At 44.5% G+C, this 8,775-nt stretch overlaps 1 long non-coding RNA gene across 1 annotated transcript; it reads left to right on the top strand.

Moving 5' to 3' along the window:
- Positions 1-3,540: 3,540 nt before the first annotated feature.
- LOC310846884 lies at positions 3,541-5,986 on the top strand. The gene is made up of 2 exons (XR_014565582.1): positions 3,541-3,800; positions 5,071-5,986. It is a non-coding gene; the product is annotated as an uncharacterized lncRNA (long non-coding RNA).
- The last annotated feature ends 2,789 nt before the right edge of the window (positions 5,987-8,775 follow it).

Genomic DNA, 8,775 nt, shown 5'->3' with positions numbered 1-8,775 from the left:
AGAAAGATTTTTTTGAAAAAATCCCTAAGCCCCGGGGTCACAATTTCATCAAAAATCTAACTTTGGGCAATTCAATCAAAAATCGTGCCAAACGATTGCAAATGTTCCCCTGAGAGTTTTGGAGAAGCAGAAATATTCCAGTGCTGTGTTTTTGCACCTTTTTGTTTTGTTTTTGTTTCTTTTGCAGAAGCGGAAATATTCCAGTGCTGTGTTTTTGCACCTTTCGGTGGTGTTTGAGGCCTAACTTCTTCTTCTCCAGTAGAGCTCTCGGACTAAAATTAATGTATTCCTTCTATGGTGGCTGTTGTCCTTTCGCTATGCATACGAGCATCTTAACTTGGGATATTTCCTGGAGAAGCTCGTATGTCAAGCGATAGGAAAACTAACCTCGTGAGAGCGGGGAATGGGCAAGATTGCAGGACTCTGCAATGTAAAAATTGACGGGACCAGAAATGCACACTGTACCTGCCATGAAGGCTGGGGGTCGGAAAGAAGGGTGCAACAGCCATTGTTATTGAAGGCCTCCTTTAGTATCTTGCCTGTGCTCTGTGGCAGGATGAGATGTTTTGGAGAGGTTCAAATATTTTCTCGCCTGTCAAAATGACACCATCTGAGGTAGCTGGTCATTCAGCCCAATAGGTAAAGGTAAAGGGACCCTAGATCATTAGGTCCAGTCGTGACCAACTCTGGGGTTGTGCGCTCATCTCGTTCTATAGGCCGAGGGAGCCGGCGTTTGGCCGCAGACATCTTCCGGTCTTGTTACCAGCACGACTAAACCGCTTCTGGTGAACCAGAGCCTCACACATAAACGCCGTTTACCTTCCCACGGGAGCGGTACCTATTTATCTACTTGCACTTTGACATGCTTTCAAACTGCTAGGTTGGCAGGAGCAGGGACCGAGCAACGGGAGCTCACCCCGTTGTGGGGATTTGAACCGCCGACCTTTTGATCAGCAAGTCCTAGGCTCTGTGGTTTAACCCACAGCGCCACCCGCGTCCCTATCATTCAGCCCAATAGCTGACCACAATCCCAGTCTGTCCTTCCCCTGGGTTCCTATGGAACCCTCACCTTGGGTATAAGAATAGGAGAATCTCCCTTGGAAGAGACGCAAGGGAAGCCTGACTGCACACTGTGAAAATCATGTGTGCTCAAGCAGTGAAGGAACAAGGCAACCAAAAGGGACCAAAAGCCCTTGAGCCACAACCGCTGTGGAAATCGGATTAAAAATGGGGAGAAGAGATTCATGGCCGGGCACCAGCTTGTGCTGGATGTGGACCCATGTGCTGGAACTGGAACCACTGGGCAGGACACCCAATGTCTCCATGGTGTCTGGATAGTATAGGAATGACGTAGGTGGTGCTGTGGTCTAAACCACGGAGCCTCTTGGGCTTGCTGATCAGAAGGTCGGCGGTTTGAATCCCTGTGACCGGGTTCTCTGTTGCTCTGTCTCAGTTCCTATAAACCCAGCAGTTCGAAAGCACACCAGTGCAAGTAGAAAAATAGGTACTGCTGCAGCGGGAAGGTAAGCGGCGTTTCCGTGCGCTCTGGATTCCATCACAGTGTCCTGTTGCCCCAGAAGCAGTTTAGTGCTGCTGGTCACATGACCCGGAAAGCTGTCTGTGGACAAACGCCGGCTCCTTCGGCCTGAAAGCGAGATGAATGCCACAACCCCATAGTCGCCTTTGACTGGACATAACCAGTGGTCCTTTACCTTTACCTTTTACTTTTACCTACCTAGTTTTCCTTCCACCTCAGCCTTGGCCGCATTCCCTGCTATCTCCGTAGCTAGAAAGTTAGGAAAATGTGACTTACTGTCCTATAATTCCTTTCCTGCTACGAAATGCCAAGCAGTATGAAAGCACTGGAGCCCAGAGGGGTTGCTCTTAGGAAAAACCAGTCGAGGGATGATTGCAGGAGAGGGTTTGGTGTGTTGGATGTTATGTATATCACTATAATTACTGTAGGATTTGACTCAGAAATGTCAGTGCAGCTAGTGCTTTGGATGAGATTAGTTTAATTAATTAATTGAAGTTGTTTTCCTCATATCCTGCCCTTCTTCTCCTCAGAGCCCAGGGAGACTAACGACCATCATGGGAAAAGAAAACAACTTTAAAATCACCAATGAACATTAAAATGTTGTCTGTTATGCAGATTTGAATTCCCATGTGTCACAAGTGGAAATTTGTTGAAGCACCTTCAGCTAGAATGGGGAAGCCTTGATGAAATCAGGTGTGGCCACGGAACGAGTAATTAAATTTTGGAATATATCTGTCCCTCGTAAATATTAATCTTTCCTTCATTTAAATAATGAATGTCACTATCTTCAACAAAATCCCCAGGATGTCTCTAGCCCTCATGTCATTTGTTTTGTTCCTGCCTGAAGAACGTGTAAAATAGGCCACAAAATGCTTGCAACCCCTCGAAGATAAATTTCGCATGGATATAATTTTAGACTCACTGTCAGGAAGGCGGAGTAGTTTGTTGTAAAATTAAGGAATGTTAGAAGGATGTTGGAATGAAGTTACGTGGTTTTAGCAGAAATGTTATAAAAGATTAAGTAAACATAGATTGTTAATTGGTAAGAATGTAAAGTTACATTATATTAAGATAAATTATTAGGATAAAAACAAAGATGGAAAGGATTTGCTGAAATAGCTAATTGAACTAGAATACAAAAAGGGAGGTGTGAGGAGGTCAAGGAAACAAGCAAATGAAAGATAAGTTATGGAAGGATTGATTTGTTGTTTTTTTCTTAATTGTTTTTTTCTCTGTGTGTTTTTGTTTCTTTTCTTTTTCTTTAACTTTGTAACCTTTCAAAACCTTAATAAATGTTGTTGTGTTTTTTTTAAAAAAAAAGGAAGGCGGAGTAGTTTGCACAATACACAGTGCAGATCTGTAACTTTTTTGTAAAAGGAGAAAGAATAGAAAGACCTGTGAAGTGGAAGATGTTAAGTTTAAAATGATTTAGGATATATCTTACTTACATGGTTAAACTACATGTCTGAGGCAGTTCCAGGAAAGTAGGGGGAGAGCTATAATATCAGAATATATGGTGAAAACTGAAATAAATGTTTAAATGTTGGAACAGATACCATCATGAGAATGGTGCTGTAGATAAATATTATGAAAATATTACATGTAAGTGGAAGGGACTCCCCACGGCTCACCTAATCCAACCGCTGTGAGGGATGTTATTTTTATTTTTTTTAAAAAGGAGAGCGGGAAAATTCTCAGGGACAATTCACACCCCGGGCAGCACCTCTTTAATCTTCTACCCTCAGGCAGGAGATATAGAAATATAATCAGTCGTACCAACAGGCTAAAAAACAGTTTCTATCTGTGGGCTGTTAGGCTGCTGAACGGAAAATAATATAGTGCAAATGACTTTTGGGGTTGGTGTGTTGTGCAACACGCACACAGAGTGCAATGAGATTGTTTGTGCGGGAGGAGACTCAGTTAATTTCATTGTACACTGGTTGTACATTGACAATAAAGGTATTATTATTATTATTAATATGTAAAAAATAGATAAACTAAAGGGGTGTGCTTACAGGTAAACAGATACCAGTGTGCATGAACATTATGACCTCAGGCAAGAAACAAGAAAATACAGTTGGTCCCTCTTAACTGACATTCTTAACTGAACAGAACTGAAGGGAGGGGCTGGTTCTGGAGCAAAGCTGTTTAGATTGGGTTTGGGTGGATGTGAGGAAGATGCCTCAAACATCTTGGGCTTTGCTTCTCAACTTATTCTGCCTTCTGGGACCCCCCAGCCCAACACCAACCACCTCTTGGATAGGTGAGCATGCAGATATTTTGGAATCTGAGTGTGGGGTAGGTTGACCGTGTATAAAAGCTCATTTTAGCACAAGTGCTGGTCCCCCTTTTTCTGACCTCTCCCCCCACTCTTGGCTGGCCAGAGAACGCATCTGGTTGCACTAGACTCTGAACGGACAATCACAAGCTGGCCAGCTCTTTCTTCAGGGTCTCCAAGGGAGAGAAAAGGGAACCTCAGTTACTCTTTGCCTTCTGAGGATAATGTCTCACTCCCAGAGCCCCAATACTTACGGCTGCTGCTCTAACAGCCTCAAGACATCCAAGGAATCATGAGCAGAGCACACAAGCCCTGCCTGCCAGATACGAAGCACTCTCCTGAGAGAATTTGGGTTTTTTAATTGGCTGAACAATTAGAGTTTCAGCCCTTGGGGAATTTGATTTCTTAAACGTACACCTTCCTCTACCTTGTGTCCCTGCTGAGGAAAGCCAGTCCTGGCTTTCTTCCTTTGATTTGCTGAATCATGAACTCTGTACATGAACAGAGGCTATACCCCTTGAAGGCAAGACCAAAGCCAAAGTCTAACCAAAGATGGGTGAGATGGGGCATATCTCTCCAGGGAGTGTTGCCCCCTGGCTCGATGGGATATTGCTTATGACCAATGAAAGCCCAGTGGCGTAGCGTGGGTTGTCAGCACCCGGGGCAAGGCAAGTAATTTGCGCCCCCTAACCCTAACCCCCAGCACCCCCTGCACCCCCCACACTATGCCACTGTGAAAGCCCAAGCAGAGATTCCTAGTGGGGGAAGTTGCTGTCGTATACTAGAGGGGCAGGAACAGGAGGCTAACTTGGATGCCTGAGAACAGAACAAAGCAGCAGCAAAACAACTACATTTTATTAAAAAAAATAAATGTGTATTGGTTTTCACACTTATCACATAAAAAACAAAGAAAAACAAGAAAAAAGAAAAACATTACCACACACAAAAAACAAAGGAAAACACATAAAAATAAATTTTAACTTCCTGACTTCCTTGAATACCCTCTAACTGAATTTCATTATATCACCTATTTAGCAGTTCTCCAAATTCATATTTCTAATAATATTAACTTCTTTCATTTACTAACCTTTATTAATATTCTAATCCTTAATATTTATATTATTTTTTTGGTGAACAGGGAGCGGGTTATTATTACAATAATCCCGCCAGGGTTCTTATCTGTTTACAATTTGTCTGCAATTATTCAATAAACCATTTCCATTCTTTTATAAAAAGTCTGTTCTCTTGCTCCTAGAAACGGTCAGCATGCAACAGAGGCCGCATCCTGGGAACAGCTTTGATTGGCCACCTAAACCAGGTGAGGGCAGCCAAGGAGTCTCAAATGCTCAGGAACTTCCCCTGTGTGCAAAGACCGGCTCTGGCAGATTGAGCAGACAAGACCAAGCGTGGGCCCAGTGGTCAAGAAGGTGGTTTCTGCAATGCTGTGGAGGGAAGTGAGGGGCAGATGGGGCTCATCCACCTAGAAAGATAGCCCATTGAGAAGGAAAACTCTGATCCTAATTTGCCTTGTGGGATATCTTTGGGAGCTGAAAAGGCTAAGGAGTAAACCCTACACAAATCTGGAGTGGAGTCCCTCAGGCGGTTGGATGGCGCTGTTTACAACCCCTTCTGACAACTCCTGCAGCCCAACTGGTGCCTAACTCTACTTTCCTTGGAGACACATCTTCAAGGCCAAGAGAGGGAGTCTTGTCATCTAGGAAGCCCAGGACCTCCAGACACACTGCCCAGTCTTGCTCCCTGGAGAGGTCACTTTGGGACTGCTGACACCCTTGCTTGACTTTTGACCTCACCCCCGGAGGCGCACTCCATTGCTTCTCGAGACAGACAAATGCCAACATTAAAAAACTATTTGAAAGAATTTTATCTCATTCACAAAAGAAAATCTGGCATGTGATTAGGACAGTGGTTTTCAGACAACAGGTGACACGTTTATTGATCCAGCTTGGAAGTCTCTGCCTTGTCTTTGCACATGCGCAGTTCCATCTAGGAGCAACAACAAGGGAAGGAGCCAAACTGTCGACTCCTGCAGCGAAACTCGGGATTTCCACTCATGCTCGCAAATGTAGGAAAAAGCACCCCATAGGACAAAAGGATGATCACAGACTAGCATGGTCGTACGGAAACTTTATTAGAATAATAATATCTATCTATCTATCTATCTATCTATCTATCTATCTATCTATCTATTTGGGTTTGTGGGGAAGGGGGAACTGGGTCTTGGTGGGGGAGGGAGATCTGTGCTGGAGCTGCTGGCCTCACTGTTGTGGCTTCCTAGAGGAGAAAAGAAAAGATTTTTAATTTTCCCATTTATTATTACGTTGATAGCCCATCTTTCCTGCAATGATCTCCAGGTGGCTAACGCTATTCTCCCTGCCTCCCTTCCTCATCCCATCCCAACAACAGCTCTGTGAGATAGATCAAGAGGCAGTGAGTACCCAAGGCCACCCATTAAGTTCCATGGGTGAGGCAGGATTTGAACCTGGGTCCCCAAGTCCTAGTTCAGCAGTCTAAGTTGGGTTGCCAACCCTTTGAACCCATGGGCACACCTGCAAACCTGAGAGACTGCAGTGAGCGCTACACCGTAATAGAAAAGGACAGAATTAAAGAGAAATTGTTCTCTCTCTTCTTCAAAAGGGATGTCCCGGAAGTCTTCTTGAACGTTGAATTGTTGGACAATCTTGAATTGTTGGACAAAAGCACCCCCAAGGATAAAGTCATGATCAATGACTTTAATAGAATAACAATAGAAATATTTATTATATTTATTTTCTAACTGGATTTCTGGGGAAGGGGAACTGCGCAAAGGCAGGGGGAGAGCTGTGCTGGAGCTTATGGCCTCACTGCTGTCATTGCCTGGAAGAGAAAAGAAGAAAAAAGATTCCTAATATTTTCATTATTAAGATCAACACTCACCACTGGTGGAAGCACTGGTGACATCCATCCCCTGGTCTCTTGGTCTTACATAAATGGTTCTCACTTTAATCTTTCTTTCATCTACCACCACGCTTTCCTCCTTCAAACAGTCCAGGGGATGGATTTTGATGGAACGGCAACAGGAGGCCAGCAGATCACCCAGCCTACGCAGACTACGGAATCTAGGGAAGAAGAGGGGAAATAGTCAGGAAATTGCTTCTAGTTACTTCCTTGATACTCTCTATCTCTGTGCTGAATTTGGTTCCCTATGTTTCTAAATCTTGAGGGATAGCATAAGAAGCAGAATGCAGAAAGAATGTGGAATCCTACTTACACTTTAGATGAAGAAAGTCTCTTCCTTGCACTAGAAAACATGTTTGCTTCCTCAAAAACGTCCTCCTCTCACATGGACTCTCAAATAATTGTTCTTCCCAAAGTCTTCATCCCATTCCTGAACTCTTCTTGAATAAGGGAGCTGCCTCTCCCCCACCCCCCTTCAGTGAGACAGATTCTCTCCAGCCTCCCTGTTCCTCATGAACAAAGATCAGCACTCACCATCCATGTTGGTATCGGTGGCATCCATCCCCTGGTCCCATGGTTTTACATATATCCTTCGGATTTTCACATTCTCCACCTTCTCGTTCTTTATGATGTTCACCTCCTCTCATTCATCCTTCTCACAGACCAGGGAATGGATCTTCGGCATGCGACAGCAGGAGACCAGCAGCCCATGGAGCCTTCTCAGACTTTGAAACCTAGGGAAGAAGAGGGAAAATAATCAGGGAATGGGTTCTAGATGCTTCCTTGATACTCTCTATCTTTCCTTTCCCTTCTCCATCACCTTCACAGTCTCCTCCTCCTCACAGTCCAGGGGATGGATCTTAGTGGCACGACAGCAGGAGACAGATCAACACTCACCACTGGTAGAAGCACTGGTGGCATCCATCCCCTGGTCTCTCGGTCTCACATAGATGGTTCTCACTTTAATCCTCCTTCCTTCTACCACTATGCTTTCCTCCATCAAACAGTCCAAGGGATGGAACTTAGTGGCACGACAGCAGGAGACAGATCAACACTCGCCACTGGTAGAAGCACTGGTGGCATCCATCCCCTGGTCTTTCGGTCTCACATAGATGGTTCTCACTTTAATTCTCCTTCCATCTACTATGACACTTTCTTCCCTCATAGAGTCCAGGGAATGGATTTTGATGGAACGGCAACCGAAGGTGAGCAGCTCTCAAATCCTGCGCAGAGAGGAAGATCTAAGGAAGAAAAGAAAGAAGGTCAAGAGGGCACACTCTTTGGTTAGGAAGGGTACAACCACAAAACGTGTTTTGTTGGAGGCAAGAAGGCAACAGCGGTTGGCTCTCCCACCACATCTGGGAGCCTTGCAACCACCATCAAGCTCTGCTCCAGGCGTCAGGTGACCTGGGATTTCCACCCATGCCCACAACTGTTGGACAAAAGCACCCCCAAGGATCAAAGACTTTATTAGAATAACAATAGAAATACTTATTAATTTATTTTTCTCACTGGATTTCTTGGAAAGGGGAACTGGGCAAAGGCAGGGGGGCAGCTGTACTGGAGCTTCTGGCCTCACTGCTGTCACTGCCTGGAAGAGAAAAGAAGAAAAAGGTGTCTCGGTCTCACATAAATTGTTCACACTTTAATCTTTCTTCCATTTCTATCACGCATTCCTCCTTCAAACAGTCCAGGGGATGGATTTTGATGGAGCGGCAACAGGAGGCCAGCAGATCACCCAGCCTGCGCAGACCGGAACATCTAGGGAAGAAAAGGAAGAAGGTCACAAAATGGATTCTAGTTATTTCCTCGATTCTATCCCTGCACTGCAAGCCATTTCCTTCAAAGCATATAAAGGGCCCCTGAGGACAATCTTTAAAAACTATTCTAACCATGACCTGGTTCCCTATGTGTCTAAATCTTAAGGAATAGCTAAAGAAACGGGAAAGAATAAGAGATCCTACTTACAGACGAGATGATGGTTTCATTTTTTCCCAAACCACTT

The sequence above is a fragment of the Podarcis gaigeae genome (genome assembly GCF_964106915.1).
Source record: "Podarcis gaigeae genome assembly, chromosome: 6".
Classification (NCBI taxonomy): Eukaryota; Metazoa; Chordata; class Lepidosauria; order Squamata; family Lacertidae; genus Podarcis; species Podarcis gaigeae.
The sequence above is the reverse complement of the archived record's forward strand: the minus strand, read 5'-3'. Positions and strand labels throughout refer to the sequence as shown.